General features: G+C 39.4%; 1 protein-coding gene across 2 annotated transcripts in view; it reads left to right on the top strand.

The window, feature by feature from the left end:
• The window catches only part of dve (SATB1_N and homeodomain domain-containing protein dve), a 102,123-nt gene that overhangs the window by 38,621 nt on the left and 40,734 nt on the right, over positions 1-22,768 (top strand). The gene's annotated exons all lie outside the window — the stretch shown is intronic.

The raw sequence follows: 22,768 nt of genomic DNA, 5'->3' as shown, positions 1-22,768 counted from the left end.
ATAAGTCTATCACATATAATTGCCTTTTTATATACAGAAAATAGACCTTAATACTAATTTAATGTTTATCGATAACTTCTTTGCAATATCTGCAAAATATCGATTTGTATTTTTATCGATATTTTCAACTTTACTTTTAAACCTTCAACTTCAACAGAAGTTCGCTTCCATTGAAAATAAATGTTGTTATTATTTTTTCAATATAACTCTACATAAATTACATAAAGAGACCTTAATCCTATTTGAATTTTTATCGATATTTCAAACTTCACTTTTACAACTTCAACAGAAGTTTGTTTCTATTGAGAATAACTTATGTAATTATTATTTCAATATTACTCCATATAACCACATTAAATTTGATTGTTATATACGAGAATGTTTGTCGATAACTTCTTAACGATATCTGCAATATATCGATTTGTATTTTTATCGATATTTTAAACTTTACTTTTAAACCTTTAACTTCAACAGAAGTTCGTTTCCATTGAAAATTAATTGTGTAATCAATTTTTCAATATAACTCTATATAGATCACATAGAATTTCCTTTTATATACAAGAAACGAGACCTTAATCATATTTTAATGTTAATCGATAAGTTTTTCTGCAAAATATCGATTAATTCTTAAAGACACTGGGAAATTGCCTTAGATTTCTTTGATTTAGCTTGGCAATTATATTGGGTTTTCTTTCGCCTTTGTTGCGGGTGGTGTGTGTGTGTGTGTGTGTGTGTGTGTGTGTGTGTGTGTGTGTGTGTGTGTGTGTGTGTGTATTTTGCTCAGGGTCGAAAAGCCAACTTAAGTGACCGTTGGGCAAAGCGTTGCGGCCAATGTGACGAACCAACCGACACCAACGCCTCAATGCACTCAAATCCAACGTCACTTTGCGTGTTCGACACGAACCCAAAAACAAAAGCGCTGCGGTGAGGAGTGCACGACTAGAAAATACCCTGAACTCAAATGTGATTAGAGTCCATGGAATGTGGAAGGTCTAAAAAGTTATCATACATAGATTAGGAACATTTCACCAGAGTTTGGTTTATCTATCTTTTTTGAATATCGATTAATTTAGATTAAAAAGTGTCTCACAATCGATATTTATCGATATCACATAAATGGGAGGAGATATCGAAACAAATTATAAACTTGTTCAGCGTATAATATACAAGAATATATATTTAAGTAAATATGTCCCGATCAAGAAAAAATATATATATGACTGTTACAAACACATGCACACAATCAGTATACCCCTTTAACAATTATCAATGGTTGACGCGCACAAAATAGAGAAAACAAATCAATTCCTGAACCAATTGCAACCTTTCAGCTGGCCGGTCGCATGTCAAATCGTTGGTTTTTCGGACTCTCTCTCTCGGGCCGGCTTATCGATGTGGACACACGATATGCCACAGCTAAACTTTGCGTGTTGGCTAAACCTAATCCATGTGGTGAGGAAGAGGAGGGGAGGAAAGAGGGGGGTGTGTGTGTGTGTGTGAATGTCAGCTAATCTGAGCCGTGTGTTGTGCCATTTAGTTTGATTTCGCTTGAGGCAATTGCAAATGACAGAGGCAAAACAAACTAATTAGCAAGAGTTGGTGCTCAGTTTCGAATCGCATTGCCATTTCCATAACCATTGCTGTGCCAGGAAGTTGTCAGCATTTAACGAGTGCTTGACAGACACACACACACACAGAGACGGATTCTCTCACACAGAGACGGATACTCATTCATTCAGTCGAATAGTCGCAGTCAAACGAATATACTCGCACAACTTGCAACCGGAGCAGATCATGGAAATGCGCTTATGTCGGATTATCCTGTAATTTATGTTTGCAGCTCGCTGCAATCACAATGGATTCGCCTTCAGACACACACACACATACACTAATACACTCATAGCTAATTGCCACGATCATTACACACACACACACACACACACACAGTCGAAGGCTAATGACAATGCGGCGCAATGTGAGAGGAAACGGCGGCAACTCGCAATTGCTGCAAGCGTTTTGTAGGCAGGCACAAGAGAACAGAGGCCAGGGGGCAGGGACAGGGGGCAGGGGAAGGGGCAAGGGGCAGATGACAACACAGAATTGTGTCATTCTGTCTGCCATGGACGCAGGATCGCAGCCCGGGGAGACAACTTGCGGCGAGCGCAAGTAAAAAAGTAGGAAGCAAACAGCATTTGGCTGAGCAGGGAGACGGAGAGGGAGAAGGAGAGTGAGAAGGAGAGAGGGGGGGGGGCACCCATCAACCGGAAGCGTAATCGAGCTAAACGGACACACAGCCGGGGCCAAAGTGAGCAATGTGCGTGTGTTGTGCTGTGCGTTGTGCTGCGTTGTGTGTGGGTTAACGTTAACCCATTGTAAAAGATACAAAAAAAAAAGACGACAAAAAAGAGCGGGAAGCATTGAGGAAAAACGCCATGAGGAAATTCAGGCACTGAAAAACTGGCCAAAGACAAAGAAAACAACAAGAAGAAGAAGAAGTAGGAGAAAGAAAGAAAAAAAAAACGACAACTAGAAGAGGGCAATTAATAAGACGCAACCTGTTCCGGAATGCCCAACAGGTGAGCTCAAAATGTGCAAGTCGAACTGACAAAAAAAATAAAGGACGCACTTTCTGTTTTCATAGAACAAGTCAATGTGGGGTGGCTTAAAGACAAGATCAAGTTGGCCTGATAAATAAGCAGCAGCAGCAACTATGAAATGGCGCTTTCAGCACTAGTTTATAATAGTGGGATTATTCCTGACCTCACCTAAAATGTTTATTTAAAGGTTATGTCTAAATGACTTTAACATAACCTCTATATATATTTTAGCTCGATAAACTTTGACTAAGATATCGCAAAATAAATCTCATATTTAACCTGAACCTTCTTTTAAAAACCAAATCATATTTTTGCAAATTTAAAAACCTTCTAAAACGAATCTTAAGGCCGAAAGTTGGTTTTAACTTTGAGTCGAACCAGCAACCTTTCTTTTTGCTGTTCTAATCATGATCATGATTAATGAAATAATAAATAAACCTGAACAATCTTTTAAAAACCAAATTTCATTTCTTCACCTTTTAAAACTTTGAATCGAACCAGCAACCTTTCTTTTTGCTGTTCTAATCATGATCATGCTTTAGCATATATCGAATAAATATTTCAATATAATTGACTAAGATATCAAACCTTCTTTTAAGAATCAGATTTCGCCAAATTTAAAAACCTTCTAAAACGAATCTAAGAGCTGAAAGTTGGTTTAAACTTTGAATCGAACCAGCAACTTTTATTTTTTCTTTACTCATAATAATCATGATTTAGCATATATCTATAAATTTGCATATATTTGATTAATATTGACTAAGATATTATATGAACCTACTTATAAAAACCAAATCAAAAAAAACCTTTCAAACGAATTCAAAAGCTGAAAGTTGGCTCAAACTTTAAATAGAACCAACAACCTTTCCTATTGCTGTTTAAATAATTATCATGATTTAGCATACATCGAATAAATATTAATTATAAACAAATTATTAACAAGTTAACAATAATTAGTTATCAGTCAACAATTTAATAGCTGAGCGAACGTCAGAAATATTATTTTTAGAGACTGAAATATGTTTAATTAGATATTTGTGCCAAAAAAAAAAATTTTGCTGCCTCCGAAACGATTAAAATTATTATTGGGCGACAGATCTGGGCAATGTGCAATATATATATATACACATATAAAGCTGGCGTCGAACTTCCTGAAGTCGTAAAAAAAACCGCACTAAAAAGGGCGAAAGTATCCGTAGCTGCAGCTGTATCTGTATCTGCATCTGTATCTGTATCTGTATCTCTAGTTGTGCATTTGTATCTTTGTATCTCTAGCTGTGCATTTGTATCTCGAGCTGTGCATTTGTATCTGCAATTGCGAATAACATTTTAATGCATTTGCTGACAGTTGCGTTGCGGCAGGTCTCGCCAGCCAATTGATTGGCTTAATTTCGGCTGTGCTTGCCACATGTGGCAAGTTGTGAGGTCAGCGAATGCCCAAATGCGATTTCAAGTGCGCGTTAGCCATAGAAATGGGTGGCATCTGCCACGCCAAGCCTATAAAGAGGTGGCAATTAAAATGCAATGCCGCATTTGGAGGGGGGGCATGCCACAAATGCGACGCTTATGGAGCGTCGTGGCACGCGACCAAGTCGTGGCAAGCTGCAACTCTGCGAGCTCTGCGAGTTATGCGTGCGAAAATGTTGCAGCCAACAGCAAATGTGGCAGCTAGCAAATGTGGCAAGTGGCACCTTGCTTGCTTTTAATGCGTTTCTTGGTGTGAATTAATTTTATTGCCCAATTGTGTGTCGCGTCGCGTCGCGTCGCAACATGTTGAAACTATTAAGAGCCCAACTCCGCCTGCGCCCAACTATGTAGCTTTATGGCCCAGACCTGCCCCCATTTAATGAGCCCAGACTCTTGCACTTTTAAATATCTTTCCAAATAAATACAAAGATATATAGATATTTTTTTGAAAAATATTTGACAAAATGTCTTTATTTCTTAGGCAAAAATTGGCAAATTGTTTGACACCGGAAGCGTGTCTAGCGGTAATTACGCGCGCGCGCACATCTTAAGTATTCCAAAGAAAAGAAAAATAACATTAAAAAAAAAAAGAAGCAAAAAATGTTGAAAGTTGGGAGAGAGAGAGAGAAGCGCACGTGCTGTACGCTGCGTGCTTCCTGCCGCCGGGTTTCACTTTCAGCTGCAACCGAAAGAGGAACAGGAGCAGCAGCAGGAGCCAAAAGGACGACTCCTCGCTCAGAAGTAGGTTAGACTTCTCTGCCTGCTGTTGCTGCAGGGGTGCTACGAGCAGGGGCAGGGGTGCAGGGCGAGGGGGTGCAGGGGAGGGGTTCAGATACTCTGATATGATAATCTTAAAATCGAGAGCTCGCACCTCATTTTTGCGGGCCTTGTAGAGCCTTGGGCCCGCTGCCATTGTCTGGCCGAGTGCTTCCTGTCCTTGTGTGTGTGTGTAGGTTGGCAATAAAAACGGGAACTTGTAAGCCAAGGTGCAGACAAGCAACACACACACACCAACACACACAAACACACACACGCACACACTCAGATCTGCAGACTCTAATCGCCCCCGTCGAGGCGAGGGCTGTTCGTCATTTGGTTTTATCATTAACGACTCTTCTTGTTGCACTTACTATACTCTTTTCAGGGCATATTATAAGTTTGTCGTCAATTGTGTAACGCCTAGCAGGGAATATCTCACTCAAGTATTTTAAATACTCAACAATATTAACAGTCGAGTCGACAACCTTTCTTGGTCAACCCTGGTCGCCATCCATTCCATATTCCATCTTTTTGTTGCAGGCAGTCAAAATCGGCCGGTTTTATTTTGCCATCAATTGTGTAATGCCTAGCGGAGCATAACTCCATCAAGTATATATATTCCTGATCAATTTTAACAGTCGAGTCGATTTAGACATGTCCGGCTTGCGTGATTCTTTGTCAACCTTTCTTGGTCAACCTTGGTCGCCATCCATTCCATATTTCATCTTTTTGTTGCAAGCATTTTTGCCTTGCAGGGTATATCTCCATCAAGTATATATATTCCTGATCTATATTAACGGTCGCGTCGATTTAGACATGCCGCTTGTCTTATTCCTTGTCAACCTTTCTTGGTCAACCTTGGTATCCACCTTCCATCTTCCGTTTTCCATCTTTTTGTTGCAGGCAGTCAGAATCGACCCGATTATACCACTATAGCTTGTAGCTGCCATTGGAATAATCAGTCGAAAGTTGATTTCATAATTAAAAAAACACAAGCCTATAAACATCGGACAACGATCTGTAGGTCTTAAGGAATAATTCCTCGAAGGAATAAGTTGTTGTAACGCAGACTTTTCTGTTACTTACGAGCTTCTCTCCTCTCAAATACCTGCAAGCTCTTATCAAATCGGTCTACTATATTATATAGTTTCCTTAGGAATAACCGACTGGGAAGGAACGTCTACACATTTATATTAGGTCATTCAATCTTCGGCTTGCCGCAGATACTCGCTTCCTTCTTGTCTTTTTTCTGTTGTTATCTTTATCGCTTGCCTGCGATCTGCCCCTCGAGCTCTCTTGAAAACGTAAAAAAAAGTGAAAACAAAAGACCAACAAATGAAGTAGAAGTACTTTTGGGGAGTCGAAGTCGGAGCTGGAGCTCCTCCCTGCTAGACCAGACTCTAGCCAAAGCCAGGAAGTTCCCTATCGCCTATCGGAATTGGCAAATATTTTAATTGGACTCAGCTGCCGCCGCCGACGCTGACGACCTGGCCTAGACAGATCTAATCAAGGGCTAATGCCAGCAACGGTAAAAGCTAAGCATTTGGCCGAAAAAAATTAAAAGCCAAAACAAGGCCAAAATAAAAACGGGGCAGCCTTTGATGTCACATGTGTGTCCTGTCTGCCGCCATATCCTGTCCTTTTTCTGTGCTCTCCTTTTTTTTCGCCACAAATTAAGTTAACTTCCTGTGTGTCTATCGCTAATAGCTAATTAATAAGTGCATCCGGTCAATTTTTGCGGTTGATTTTTTGTTTAGCTTGCTTTTGGGGCGGGCCGTGTCTGGCAGGACAATTGGCAACTGGGGCCGCCTTTTGTGGCGCTCGTCCTTGACACATTTTGGGCCTGCAACTGCTGCCGCTTTCTACTTTCCACTTGAGTGGCAGCAGGTCGCAGGACACGGCAGGTCCTCGTGTCTTGCCTGCTCGTTATCTATGTAGGGCTCTCGGCTATCGCACACTCTGTGGCACGTTGCACGCTGCCAGTTGCAGCCACACGCTGCCGTTACCTGTCCCACTGTCAGCGCGGAGGGTTCCGTCTCCGTCTCTCCTCCGGCTGCTTCCCGTTCTCTTATTGTCTTGCCCTGTGTCTTACACCTACTACAAACTGCAAACTGCAAACTGCAACTGCAAACTGCAACTGCAGCCGCAGGAAGACGCAAGTTCCTGCGCCCGCGCACAGCTGTTCAAATGACCCAATTGATAAAGCGAACCGGGGCTTATCTTGCGAGTGTACACTGTATAAACATATATCAGCTGTTGCTGGGGGAAAGAAGAGATTGGGTATTATAATGTACAGAATCTTAAAGCAATAGCTAATAAAAACCTTTTACTAAGTTAAACCAAAACAAGTAAGGAGTTCTAGTTGGGAGCTCCCGACTAGGGGATACCCTGAACCCTCTTCTTCCAACAGGCGATAAGTATAAAATGAAAGATACTTGATATATATTTACTATTCTAGAAGCTACAAGTCAAGTTTGGCGACTCTAGCTCATATTATTTGCCGAAATCGCTTAAAAAACAGAATTTCGATATCGATTTTTATCGATTACTTGGAAACGGGGCAAGTTATCGAATATCGGAAACAAACTCGATCTGCGCGGGGACTAAGAGGACATACAGCTCAAATTTCAAGTCTCTAGCTCTTATAGATTCTGAGATCCTTGCGTTCATACATACGGACAGACGGACGGACAGACAGACAGACGGAGGGACAGACAGACAGACGGGCGGACATGGCTCGATCGACTCGGCTGTTGATGCTGATCACGAATATATATACTTTATGGGGTCGGAGATGCTTCCTTCAGCCTGTTACATACATTTGCCCAAATACATTATACCCTCTTTACCCATTTTCAATGGGTTCAGGGTGTAATTATGTATTAGAGAAACTTTTCTAATTGATTAAATTGTTAACTTTTAAACACATTATTTTAATAAACTCTTGACGTTTCTATCTATCTTGGGTATAAATGTAGTATAAAGTATATATATTGAGTTAGTTGAATTAACAGAATCGGAAAATATGAAAATCTTTCACTGAGCTAAACCAAAATTATAATTTAGAAATAGTTTCCTTATTGATTAAATTGTAAGTTCTTAAACAAAGTTTTTAAATCTTTGCCATAAACTCTTGACGTTTCTCTCTGCGTTTAAATACGCATATAAATATTCTGCTCTGCGTCTCTTATTAATATCATAATTAAATTTTAATATTCTAAAATTACACTTATAATTATTCAAAATCAGATAAGAGCAGCAAATTGATGTAACGCAAACGATTCAATAGTGTGTACACTGAGAGAAATTGTTGTCCCTTTTTTTTTTATAATTATTTGACAATTATCTAAACTTATCTTAACTAATTTAATGTGATTTATGCTATGATTTATTCAGCTGCAAAAGGAGTTTGAATTAATTTCTTACTTCATTTAAAATTTGAGGCATTTTCGCAAACGAATCAATGCGCCCTACACTGCGAGAAAATGTTCCATAAAATGTGCCTAATTTTTTCATAATTATTTGACAATTATTTAAACCTAATCTTAGCTAATTTAATGTGATTTATGCTACGATTTATTTTGCTGCAAAAAGAGTTTGAATTAATTTCTTACTCAATTGAGCTGCTAATTTCTTTGCGTGTATTTTGAGAGGGAAAATGTCCTTTAGTTTTTCCATATTTAATTGTCAATTAATTAACTTAAATTTCACTTATTTTATGTGATTTATGAGCTTTGTTGCAAAAGAGTTTGAATTAATTTCTCACTCAATTGAGCTGCCAATTTCTTTGCGTGTATTTTGTGGCAGACACGAGTGCCGCAGAGATGCTGTGGCATGCCTCCAGCTGCTCGCAGCTATGCCGTCGGCTATCATCATCATTGTTGTTCTTCTTCTTCTTGTTGTTGTTGCTGTTGTTGTTGCTACTCGTATTTTTCACATTTTTAGCTTAATTGCATTGGCTGGCCGCACGTTCCACTCGCGGTTGGGGCCAATTGTTTGCCCTGCCTCACGTGCAACAGCAACAGCAACTGGTATTCAGCTGCCTGCCAAGTAGCTAATAGATGCAACAGACACAAACACACTTAAGTGTGGAGTGTGGAGGGGGGTGAAGGGGGGGCAACATTGTTGGCGGGGGTGGCGACGCGCTGCCATTGATGACGATGGGGCGTTGACAAGGGCACGGGGGCAGGTTGCAGGTTGCAAGTTTGCCTTGTGGCAGGTGTTTGTGTTTTGGCTTGTTAAGTTTAAGATTGTTTGATATTGTGCAGCAGCAGCAGTTGTTGTTGTTGTTGCAACGTGTTGTTGCAACGAGCGCTTTGGCGCTAAGCGACATGTTTCAATTATGATTGTTGGCGTGTTTTATTAATTACGAGCTATCAGCTATGCCATTTAGCTGGGCATTTAGTACACACACACACACACACACACCCTCTCTTTATGTGTGTGTGTGTTTAATTGTGCAACAGTTGCATTCACATGCCAATCCATGAAGCATAAAGCCAAGCCAGCCCAGCTCAGAGCAAAGGATATGCCAAATTAGTCTTAAACAATTTCAACAGTTAGCCAAGCAAGACACCGCGCAGCCAGGACAAAGGTAGGAACATAAGGATATAGGGGCATAGCTATAAATTTCCCCCATCACGTCGCTATTTTCCCAATATTATCTCTTTATCCTATCTACTTAATACTCTTATATCTGGCATAAATTTCCTTACTTTAGTAATAACTTCTCTCTTTCATTTTTCCTATTAATTGTATTTTCTTAAATAATATAGTTAATTATGAATATTTTTACTTTATTATTTTTATTTTAATTTTTTTATTATTTTTACTTAAGAACACTTTTTTCTCTACTAACAAAATTAGCTGTGAAGAGGGGCATAGCTGGCCGGAGGGGCAAATAAAATAACTTCATCGTGTCGTCCATGCTATTCGAAAATTCTGTATTCTAATTAGGCTTTCAGCATTTAATTTTAATAATTTGATGCATTAAATAATTTAAAAGACACTCGTATTTGTCGACCATTAATAAATAAATATATTAATAATATATAAATATTTGTTAGGCTGGCTAAATAGGAAATAGGAAAAAAATAAATAGGAAACACAATTTTTTCTTGTTGTCTTGAATATAAATAAAAAAAACCTAAGACTTCGAGCTTAGCAAACAAATATTTATGACATGAAAAGGTCGCCAAATCCAGCATTAAATGAAATATATATCTATATATATATATTATATATATATATATATATATATATATATATATATATAAGCCTGCCACACGCCCTTGCCGCTAGCCGCAGCGAGAATCAGAGAGAATCAGAGAGAATCGTCATCTTAAGCGCGTCAACTGAACAATCTAACTGATTGCTTACAAATGAATCTCAATTAAAATTAATTCAAAACATGAACTGGGTATTATTTACCCGTTTGACACTCACACACACACGCACACTCGCACACACACACTCGCGTGTTAGATATATGCCACAGATTGACATACATCTGCGTATGCAAGGGGAAAACTCATGACATTGCAGTGCAGATCAAGCCGAAGCTGGCACCATCATGGTGTTATGTATACATATATATATATATATCTACACAGTTATATCGGCATCAATTAATTTGGTATTCGTGATTCTACTTAACATCGATTGACCCCAACAGATTAGTGTGGAGGGAACCAAGGAAAGAACTGCGAAGCAACATTCTTCTGCTGAGTAGGTCGAGAGCTTCAACTGTGACGCAAATTGTCAACGTTTTTGCCATCTAGAATATATATAGAATATATATATCTGTATATTTGTATAGATATTTGTGTTAATTGCCCAATGCCAGGCGCTTTTTGGGGCGCCTCGGGCTAGCTGTTGACTATCTTAAAGCTCAATTGGTGCGATTGAATTAAAATCGTTTGCGGCCACTTGCTGCCCGTAGTTAGAACTGGCGCCTTCCCCTTTAACCCTCCCCCGTCACTCCCTTTGGGTGTCGATTAGTCTCTCACAGATCACTTTTGATTGCTCTGATATTTGCTTAAATGATTGATCAATGAGACAATTGCTGGAAGACGCGCAATCTCTCGTGCCAAGCGAATTTGCATGAATCTCAAAAGAACAACAAAACAAACGCCGTGAGATCGACAGCAATCAGTGCCACGCTGCGTTATTGAATGTGGCCTTATTGATTGACAAATAGAATATATGCTTATATGCCACACAGCCAGGCACTGATTGTGCACTGATTTGTCCATCAGACCATTACACAACGAGCCAACGAGCGCTGTTTGTATTCCAAGGCGACCTTTCGGCCTCAGGTGTGCATCCAAGTTTTCTTCTTCAATCAATTGATTGATGCACTACCAGAACTTATCACTGAATAATGTATCTTGGTGAATGAAAACCAAGTTTGATCTTCCATTTTCTTGATATCGATAATTATCGATCTATAGATGTAAATTTTTAGACTAAATGTGCATCCAAGTTTTCTTCTGCAATCTATTGATTGATGCTCTCCCAAAAGTTATTACTGAAAAATGTATCTGTTTTATTGGTGAATGACAACTAAATTTGATCTTCCATTTATATCGATAATTATCGATCTATAGATGTAAATTTTTAGGCCAAATGTGCATCGAAGTTTTCTTCTTCAATCTATTGATAGATGCTCTACCAAAACGTATCACTGAATAATGTATCCGTTTTCTTGTTGAATGACAACCAAATTTGGTCTTCCATATTCTTGATATCGATAATTATCGATCTATAGGTTCTAATTTTTTTTAAGTTTTCTTCTTCAATCTATTGATTGATGCTCTTCCAAAACTTATTACTGAAAAATGTATCTGTTTTCTTGTTGAGTGACAACCAATTTTTTCTTTTCCAATTTCATAATATCGATAGTAATCGATCTGGAAATATAGTTTTTGTCCAGGTGTGCATCTTAGTTTTCTTCTTAAATCTATATTTGATGCTCTTCCAAAAGTTATCACTGAAAACTTGAGCTGTTTTCTTAGTGAATGACAACTAAATTTGATCTTTCATTTTCTTGATATCGATAATTATCGATCTATAGGTTCTAAGTTTTCTAAGTTTTCTTCTTCAATCTATTGATTGATGCTCTACCAAAACTTATCACTGAAAAATGTATCTGTTTTCTTGTTGAATGACAACCAAATTTGGTCTTCCAGTTTCTTGATATCGATAATAATCGATCTATAGATGAAGTTTTTTAGTTTTCTTCTTCAATCTAGAGTTGTTGCTTTTCCAAAACTTATCACTGAAAACTTGAGCTGTTTTCTTGTTGAATGACGACCAAATTTGGTCTTTTATTTTTATAGGATCGATAATAATCGATCTGGAGATATCGTTTTTTAAGCTTAGCTCTGTTTATGTATACATTCGCATATAAATATTCAGCTCTGCAGCTCTTGGTCTTCCATTTTCTTGATATCGATAATAATCGATCTGGATATATCGTTTTTTTGGGCAAAGCTGGAAAATATGTGAGCTAGCCACAGCAAACTTGGTGTCTAGCTTCTCGTATGATATATGATATTAGAAATCGTTCCCTTTTCGGATAACTCCCCTATCATCCGCCGAAAACTGTAGAAATGTCATCTTATTAGTAAGAATCTTACGCTTTGGTATATATACACATTTGTATTCCATATTTAAGAACTGAAAGCTTAATGAGAAAGAAGTTAATCATAATAATAATAATTAATGGATCTTAAGAAAGAAGAAGCACAGTCGTGTGTTGTATTTATGTTTTCAGAGTATCTCCCAGTCGAACACTCTAAAAGTAATTCTAACAAATTAGTTTTTTGCGAGATACTCAACAACTTGTCGGGGGTTATTTGTCAGTCGAGCCTGAAGCGGCGCAGTTGTGTTGTTTTGTTTTTTGTCATAACAACATTCCCAGATCATTTAAATGACTCGCAAAGAAAGTGTCCTGTCAACTGGGTTTTTAGGGGTTGTCCCCGGTCGTGCCGGGATGCTATTCTCGGTTTTTTCTGTGATCCTGTGAGAAGTCAACTACATAAATTTGCCGCTGCTCATTCGGGCCTGACAAAATGTGTCCCTTGCCTTTTATTTCTAACTTGTATAAATGCTAACCTATTTAATTGACTTATAATTGGAGAGCAGAGAGCAAGAGAGAATTAGGGAGCGAGGGAGAGAGCTCGGGCACCAGCATATGTGTAACTAATAATTTTGTGCGAGAAATTCCTCAAGCGCAACAGAGGGCCAAAGGCACGTTAAGCTGGACGAGCACATCCCCCTGGTCCCTGGTCCCTGGTTCTCTAGTTCCTGGCCAGGATCACAATCACATGTGAAAAGTTAGCGGCGCGCAAATGCAGCGACCGTCCAAGTGTCACACTTGAACGAGTTTCAGTTTTGGCCAGGGAGTAAAGAGAGAGAGAGAGAGGGGGAGAAAGAGAGAGAGAGAGAGAATGTGCAGACTAGGGTGCCGCGAGCACAATTTATGCCGCCCGCCATTGTTGAACTTGAAATTGTAATTGGCATTGGCAAGGGCACCTACATATGCCAGGCCGAGATCGAGACCGAGACCGAGACCGAAGTTGACAAAGTTGCCCCAGTGTGCACCGTGGTGCACAGGTCTGTATATTGCCTGCCTGCCAACTGTCTGTGACTGTGTGACTGTGCCCGTACCTGCCCAGTTCCTGTCCGCCTTTCAGCTGTGCTCAGCTGTCAGCTGTTGGCTGTTAGCTGGGCTGAGCCAACGCTGCACACAAATATTGAGACCAAAAGCTGGCTCTGCAGACAAGTCGCAGTCATTTATTTTGCTTAAGGCCAAGTCGCTTAGGAAAGAACTAGGAAGAACGCATCTATAAATAGATGGAAACACTTTTGCCTAGTTCCACAATGTCCACAATATTTTAAAGTTCAGCTAAAGCCATAGCCAGAATTTAAAAAGATCAGCTAAAAAGCTGTAGAAACTTTAAGTGTGCTTAATTTCAATTTCTGACTACAATTAATTTAATTTGAAAAAGTTTTAACTTATTTTGCTAAGCTTTTAAGAGTAGAACAATCATTTTAGAAGCTTTTAAGCAAACCAGAGCTTTAAGCGAGCTTTAAAGCAAGCTCACTGATCAATTTACTGCACTTAAAGCTTACTGAATTTGCAAAATCAGACATTAAATAAGTTTCACTCTCGTATTTGTAGACTCTTAAAAACTAATTTATAGCTTGGTCAGATATATAAAAGCTCGAAGCTTTAAAATATTTTGAAATATTAAAACTAATCTCTCTAAGTGCAAAAAAGGAAATACGTAAATATATATTTGTCCTAATAAGCTTAACTTATTTTGTGACCTTCTTAGCATAGAACAATAATCCAAGAAGCTTTAAAGCCCTTCAGAGCTTTAAGCGAGCTTTAAAGCAGGCTCGCAGAGCAATTTATTGCACTTAAAGATTACTGCAAAAGCAGGCATGAATTTGGGCTACCCTCTTGTATTTTTATATTCTTAAAACTAATTTAGAGCTTGTGCAGATATATTAATAAAATATATATTAAAGCTCGAAGCTTTAAATTATTTTTTGAATATAAAAACTAATCTCCCAAGTGCAAAAAAGGGATTACAAAAAAAAGTATTATATTTATTAATATTTGTATTAACAATTTAGTTTCTTTCTTGTATTTTTATACGCTTAAAACAAGTTTATAGCCTGCTGAGATAATTAAATTAAAATATACATTAAAGCTCGAGGTCATGAAAGGCGGCTTACTCTTGACTAAAACTAATTTATAGCAGCTTGCTCGGAAATTAATCGTAATATATATTTAAGCTCGAGGTTTTAAATTTGTTTTCGAAATATGAAAACCAATTTCCTAATAAATATATCTACATAAATATTTTTTAATGAGCTTAAAAAGCGATCTATTTGAAGTTAGCCCAGTTTCGTGCCTACAATTCGATCAGATGTGACAAAGTGTTAAGTTAATAATTTGCCAGACTTGGGCTCCGGTTTATAATTGAAAAAATGCCAGCAGACATTGCGCTATGGCACGAGAGAGCTTTATTAATTTTTGTATTTAAAACATTTCAAGCACTCGACACCTTCTTCAACCTGCCCGCCGCATCGATCGCACTTGCTGCAGTAAATGTGGCAGAGGCAGCAGTAGCAGTAAATGTGGCAGAGGCAGCAGTAGGACCAGTAGCAATGATCTCAAATTAATGCCCAACGCTGGCGAGTAGAAATAATGAGCCTGCAGATGCCTGAAGAGATGGTCAAATGGAGCTGGACAAAAGGGAGCTTGGGCGGAGGGAGATGGGCTGAGGAGATTGGAAGAGGGAGCTGAACAGAAGGGAGCTGGGAGAGGAGATTGGAGTTGGAGCTGGGCAGAGGGAGACGGGAGAGGAGATTGAAAGAAGGGAAATGGGAGCTGGGCAGAGGGAGTTGGACAGAAGGGAGCTTGGGCAAAAGGAGATTGGAAGAGGGAGCTGGGCAAAGGGAGCTTGGGCAGAGGGAGATGGGCAGAAGAGAGCTGGGCAATTGGAGCTGGCGACGTGCGATGCGAACGCGCGCATAATCAAGGCCTGGACATGGGCATGGACATGAGCATGGACAACGACATGGACAACGACATGGACAACGACATGGACAACGACTTGGACATGGACATGGGCATGGGCCAGTGCCGATTGGGCTGCCTTCTGTGCGCAGCCTTTATGATTATTGTTATTATTGAGTGTATTGGCCGGCAATTGAGGCCAAGTCATCATTAATGCGGCAGCAGCATTACCCAAAAACCTGGCACTAAAATAAAATCGCCACAAATATAATTAAATGTCGCTGCTGCAGTAGCTCCTACTGCTGCTGCAGTAGCTCTTACTGCTGCTGCTGCGTAATTTGGTAAACATTCTTTTGGTCGGATCGCATAGCCGGAGAGGAGACGCAGTCAACCGGTTTGCCTCTCTTTCTCTCTCTCGCTCTCTCTGTCTCGCTCTCTCTCTGTCTCTCTCTCTGTCTCGCTGTGCTTATCTGCGGCTTTGTGGCATCTTTAAATGGCGTTTTTTCGCACTCACAGACGCGCGGGCGTCGCGCCGGACGGGATTGGGGGCAAAAGGAGCGCAAAACGTTTGCTGATTTTTAATTATTTTGCACGACGATCGTGGACTTCAGTTCTACAGCTCCTATCCAGGCCAGGCCAGGAGTGAGAGAGGATACCAAAAAGTCGCGAGCTGGGCCTTTCGTCACTTCAATATTGAAACACTTAATCACAATTTCGTTAAGGGCAAAGCCAAAAAGGAGCTGGAATTGAAGTTGAAGTTGGAGCGCTGCACATAAATGGCAAATGTTTCGAAATTCCAAATATCTCATACAAATTACCAAAAGGCAAAGCAAAGAAACTGAGCTGAGAACTGAAATGATATTTTTGCCGAATGCCAAAAACTGTGCTCTGACCGCTTGGGAATTTCACGACGATGATCGTCTGGGCGTCTGCGTCTGTTGATAATTAATAACAGACAGACAGACAGACAGACGGACGACAGCGACAGAGGCATAAAAACGGGCCCAACACCCAATCACAAAAAAGGCCAAAACCAGCCCAGCCAATGGTAATGGTATGGCCAAGATCGCCATTGGCCACGAAAAGCAACAACAAATAAAAAATAAAACGAAAACGAAAAGAAGCCGGACAAAAAGTAAACCAGAGGCCAGAGACAAGTCTAAAGCAGACATAATCTCAGACAAGCAGGAATGTCAATGCAACTGGCAAAACTTGTCTTCGTCTGCGATTAAGATCACAACGATTCAACGATCTTCGCTCGATCGACGATCGACGATCGCTCGATCGACGCCTACTCCGGGCTGACAGACGACACGACAGCAACACGTTAAGTGACAGTGACAACTGTGCAATTAGAATCCATGTTAGCTATGACAACTAATTGAGGAACGCACACGATCCGACGATCACACGATCACCGGAAGATTGAACAGCTTATCTATACTCATGTTGTGCTCAATTTTCACATTTCATCTTAACTCGAGCTATGATAAATGATTAAGTAAGCCAGACGATCACACGATCACTAGAAACTAGAACAGCTAATCTGTTTAATTTATTAGCCTAGATCAGAATAAACCTCAAAAGCTATATTAACTTTGATAAAAGATTGAATAACCCACACGATCACTTGATCAATGATCACACGATCACTAGAAACTAGAGCAGCTGATCTGAATACACAGTTTAATCCATTATCTATTAGCCTAGATCAGAATAAACCTCACAATTATCAGCTATATAAGCTTTGGCAACTGAATAAATAACCCACACGATCGCACGATCCATGATCACACGATCACCAGGAACTAGAACAACTAATCTGTAAAACTGTATGTTAAACAGTTTAATCCATTAGCCTTGATCAGAATATAATTCACAATTATAAGATATATAAACATTGATAACTTATTAAATAACCCACACGATCATGCGATCACTAGGAACTGGATCAGCTATAGACCCACAATTGGAGCTAATTAAAGATCTTTGAGCGTAGGACTCAATAAAATCCACAACTTAAAGCAAAATTGATTGAATAACCCATACGATCACACGATCACCAGGAACTAGTTCAGCTTATCTTAACTTACATTTTAATCCATTAGCCTAGATCAGAATAAACTGAAGAAGAACCGACACGATCACACGATCTTTGATCACACGATCACCAGGAACTAGATCAGAGACAGTTCATAATAAAATCGACATTCGGAACTTGTTAAAGATCTTTGGGCGTAAGTCCCAATATAAAACACAACTCGAATCGAAAGATCACACGATCAATTGATCTTAACACATTATTTTAACTGTTAGTTGTAAAAATCAATGGCAACTAATTGGAGAACTTAAATGATCACATGATCACTAGCAAGTAGATCAGAACTAGATCCAGCTTTGGAACTGATTAAAGATCCTTAAGCGTAAGTCCCAAAGAAATCCGATCACTTGATCTTAACACATAATTTGATCTGCTAGTTATAAAAATCGACGACAACTAATTGGAGAACTCACACGATCTCCAAAAAAAAAATAAAAAAGAATCTCCTGGCTAATCTAGGCATACTTTTTGATCAGCTCCTGCCCCAATGGAGCTACTCTCGACTTGACTGATCGATCGATCGATCAGTCTGATGATTTGTGTCGCAACTGCAGATCAGAATTCACATCACGCAGCAGTCGCTTTGAAAACTGATTAAATGACACAAAAACAATTAATGCCTATGGCTGGTAAATCAAATGTGATATTGTCAAGGACAGACGACAAGGAAAAAGGGACCAAAGCAGCAGAAGCAGCGCCATGGTGCCAGTGCCAGGGCCGGGCCGCACGATTTATAGCCCGAATGGAATGTGCCACGATGTGCCACAAGGATCAGAGATGAAAATCGCCACAGCGAAAACGCGCACTCGATAATAAAAAACAATTTAGCCGGAGAGAGAGAGAGAAGGGGGCGGGGCGGAGAGGGGGTTCAACTGGGGCAGGCAGGCAGGCAACTGCTCGAATGATTAAAACACATTAAAAATCCAGTAGCCGCAGAAGAACCCAACGAAGAGGGACAAAGGGAAGAGGGAGGAGGGACAGAGGGAGGAGGGAAGATTGAGGACTGCGAAGAGTCTGAATTTCAGTGTTCAGTTTGAGTTTGACGACTTTTTCCACACATCGCACAGCCGCGCAGCCAACTAATTTCATATTTTTCATGCAATTGCTCAAATTCCGTAGCGCCCCAAAAAGTATCTCTGTGTGTGTGTGTGTATCTATGTGTGTGTGTGTGTGTGTGTGATGGCCGGGGACTACCTGTTGCGACGTGTTATTAGGGCGACGTATTGACGACAAGCAAACGTCAACCCAAACGTCAGCTCATCATATCATCGATTGATGCGCGCGTCCCCCCCGGACTGTTCCCCCCCCCCCCCCGTTCTCCCCACCCCTCTGTTGATGGCAGTTTGTGGAGCTTGTTTGGAATTTTGTAGTTTGTGCGCAGACCCAAAAATGTTGGCTGCCCTGCTAATTTTGGGACCAGGCCGGGTTCCTGTCCCTCGAGCTGGTGATATTTTGTACAAGTTGAGTTTGTCTGAGTTTTATATATATTTTTGCTGCTGCTGCGGAGCTGCGCTTTAATGAGGATTATTAAATGCGAGATTATTATGTGCTGCAATTACTTTTCGCAGCCACTGTGCTGTCTGCCTGCCTGCTGCCTGCTCTGATTTATTTTATTGAACCATAAAAATGTAAATTTCAGCTGAACAAAAGACAAAGTTAATCGTTGTCAATTATGGTCTTTGACAGGTTAATATTCACGACGGATCCGCCAGATTCAGATTCAGATTCAAATTCTTCCATCAGGCAGATCTGGAGCAAGATAGGTTCAAGCTTAAAGATTAGCTAGGGCTCTCTCTCTCTCTCTCTCTCTCTCTCTCTCTCTCTCTCTCTCTCTCTCCCTTACATGGTGTATGCCCGCTGGCAATTCAGTTTCCGGCCCCCTCAAGGGGAGGGGGGGAGCGGGGGGAGGGGGTACAACTACCCTCTATTAACATAATCACAACACGAGTCTGTCGAAAATTACGCACAGCTCAGAGATCAATTTTTTTTTTGGCGAAGACCGCGCATCACTGCAGGGCGATCAATTAAAATTTCTGATCGAATTTTTCGTCAATTTTTTGACATGTGGCCAACAGAAGCCAACAATGGGGCGTGGCATTCCGGCAAACCGGACACAGTCTCTGCCGCAGTCGGCGTCGCAGTCGTAATATGCTGCACTCCGGCCAAGATCAATGTAAGCTGAAATTGTCGGGCGAATTGCCTTGGGCCAAAAAGCTGCTGCTCGTCGACTCGAGCTCCAGTTCCAGTTGCAGTTGCAGTCGCGGTCTTTGGCCTGAATGAAATTGATTAAAGCGTAAATGAATTTTGTGGCTGGGACGATGATTATAACATAAGATCGATCGGCTGCTGTCGCTGATCGCTAACTCGATGCGGCTACTGTAGAAAGCAGACGCCGTCTCGATCGATCGGGCTGCCAACATGATGCACACACTATTTGATACCTCTTATTAAATTCTTCTACCCTGCATAAGAGAGGAATAAGCAAGGCTTTGACTATGTTGGGCCACATCACAAGTAGCAAATGCTCAAGAATAAAGACATTTTTTATTATATGCAAAATATATTTCAATTAAATTGCAAATTGGGAAAATTATTCAATTTAAAGGAAATTTGAATTTCTGAGGGAATAAGACACTGGAATTTAGTTCTTTAACACCTTATGTGGATCAAATAGCAAATGCTTAAGAATAAAGAATTTTATACATTTTTTATTATGCAAAATATATTTTAATTAAATTACAAATTGGTAAAATTATTTAATTTAAAGGAAATTGGAATTTCTAAGTGGATTTAGACAGACTAGATTAAAGTTGTATAAATTATATAATTTAAAAGAAATTTAAATTTCTGAGCGGAATAGACTGTAGAATATATTTGCTGAACTCTTTATGTGGATCAAATAGAAAATGCTTAAAAATAAAGAATTTTATACATATTTTATATATGCAAAATATTTAAATTAAATTGAAAATCAGGAAAATTATTCAATTTAAGGGAAATTTGAATTTCTGAGCGGATTTAGACAGACTAGATTAAAGTTAAATAAATTATATAATTTAAAGGAAATTTAAATTTCTGAGCGGAATAGACTGTAGAATATATTTGCTGAACTCCTTATGTGGATCAAATAGAAAATGTTTAAGCATAAAAACTTAATATATCTTTTTTACTATATACAAAATATTTAAACATAATTGCAAATCAGGAAAAATATTATAATTTAAAGGAAATTTGAATTTCTGAGGGAATTAGACGCTAGAACAAAGTTTGATAAATTGAAGAAATTTGAATTTCTGAAGGGTTAAAACACTAGAATATAATTCTTGAACTGTTTACATGGATTTTTGTAGTTTCGAGCAGCATTCATTATTTTGCCAGGGTATCTTTTAGTTTGCCATTCTCTGCTGCATTTGCCGCACGTTTTTGGCAATTCGCGGACGTGGCAAGTTTTTGTTTGGCATCAAATAGAAAAAGTTTAAAAATAAGAACTTTATATACATTTTTTATTATATGCAAAATATTATTATAATATTAAATTGAAAATCAGGCGAATTCTTTATATTAAAAGAAATTTTTATTTAATTATTTTATTTGTAAATATCTTTGAACCATTTTGAATTTCTGAGTGGACACTCGAATTTAATTCTTGAACTCTTTTTTGTGGCTTTTGAATCTTTCGACCAGCATTCAGTTACGTCTTTTGCCAGGGTATCTTATAGTTTGTCATGCTCTCTCCTCACATTTTTGGCAATTCACGGCCGTGGCAAGTTTTTGTCTGGCATTTGACAAACTAGCCAGAGGCAAGAAGCAGAAGCTGCCAAGTTTTATGGTTCTGGTGCTTAGATAACCTTCGCAACCTTCGCAACCTTCGCAAACCTTCGCATCGGCGCGATTTAAGTTTATCCGCACGATCAGCCCCGATCCGAATACCATAATTTTGGGGCTGCCGAAAAAAAAAAAACTAATAAGAAATATGTGTAGGAATTCCTTGCGTGCCAGGCGAAGATCAGGCAAAAAAAAAAAAGAGAAAGAGAGCAGGACGAAACGGTAAACGGTAGCCACGGCTTTAATTGAGGTGAGCTTCCCTAGGCGCTGGCGTGGCTTATGCGTCGGCAGGTCGCTGGTTCAACTTTTTTTCCACTTGCCACTCGATTTCAATTTTTTCAGTCAGCTTATTAATAGAGGAAGAGTTAGGCAACAACAACAACAACGAAAAAAAAAGCCAACTAATGGCCGCAGAGAGCCAGAAACATTAATTTAGTTACGCTCCGCTGAGCGGCAAAGAGTAGAGGATCGAGGGGGGGGGCGGGGTTGGAGTCTCTCGACGGAGTCTTAAGCCTCGCGTCATTAAAGACAATTTCGTGATTCGCCAAATTACCTGCCAAATTATAGAAAGCAAACAAATCGGGCGCCCCCAAATCAATAGAAATCAACGCCTGTCAGGCGAGAGGCAGCTCGTAGATTGGAGACTGGAGCTCTTCGATTGGAGCTTGGAGCTCGGAGCTGAGGTCTCTTGCATTTTCTTTGGAGCTGCCACTATCGATGCGAAGTTCGGGCCATTGTGGACTTAATCAATCAATACAATTGATATTTGGGTTGTTATTTTTAGGTGCACAGAATAAAAGTGAAGAATCAAGTGAAATTTTTTGGGCGCATTCAAACCGAATCAACACTTAGCTAGACAAATAAATCAATTGACTTGGAGATGGGCACGATCATGGGGAGAAAACTCGATTTCGTCTTATATTAGATTTATATTTTCTTTCTAATGCGTGCTATTAATATTAAGAATTGAACGCAGAAAGTGTGACCAAAAAATTAAATTACATTAAAAATGTTCCTTATTATCAAATTACTTTAATAAAAAATCCTTATCATTTACTCATTTCTCTGACACTCAGAAAGTGTGACCATATTTACAAAACTTAAGATAACTTTCATAAAAAATGCTTTTATCCACGGTATTCCTTTTTCCCGATTGCATCTCTACTCGATACTCATCTGTACTCATTTCTCCCAAAGTGTGACCATATTTGCACATCTTAAAATTACTTTAATATGAAAATATTCTTTTCCGCGGGTTTCGTTGTTCCGTTCCTGATCCCATCTCTACTCAATACTCAGCTGTACTCATTTCTCCCCACACCCAGAAAGTGTGACCGTATTTTTAAATTAGTTTAATAAAAGATACTCCTATCCACGGGATTCCTTTTTCCCGATCCCATTCCTACTCGATACTCATTTGTACTCATTTCTCCCACACACAGAAAGTGTGACCGTATTTACATAACTTTAAATTAATTTATA

This window comes from Drosophila montana, unplaced genomic scaffold, assembly GCF_035044405.1.
Source record: "Drosophila montana isolate Dmon_TW-CO22-7 unplaced genomic scaffold, ASM3504440v1 contig_3529_1, whole genome shotgun sequence".
Taxonomy (NCBI): domain Eukaryota; kingdom Metazoa; phylum Arthropoda; class Insecta; order Diptera; family Drosophilidae; genus Drosophila; species Drosophila montana.
This window is presented reverse-complemented; position numbering and strand designations above follow the sequence as displayed.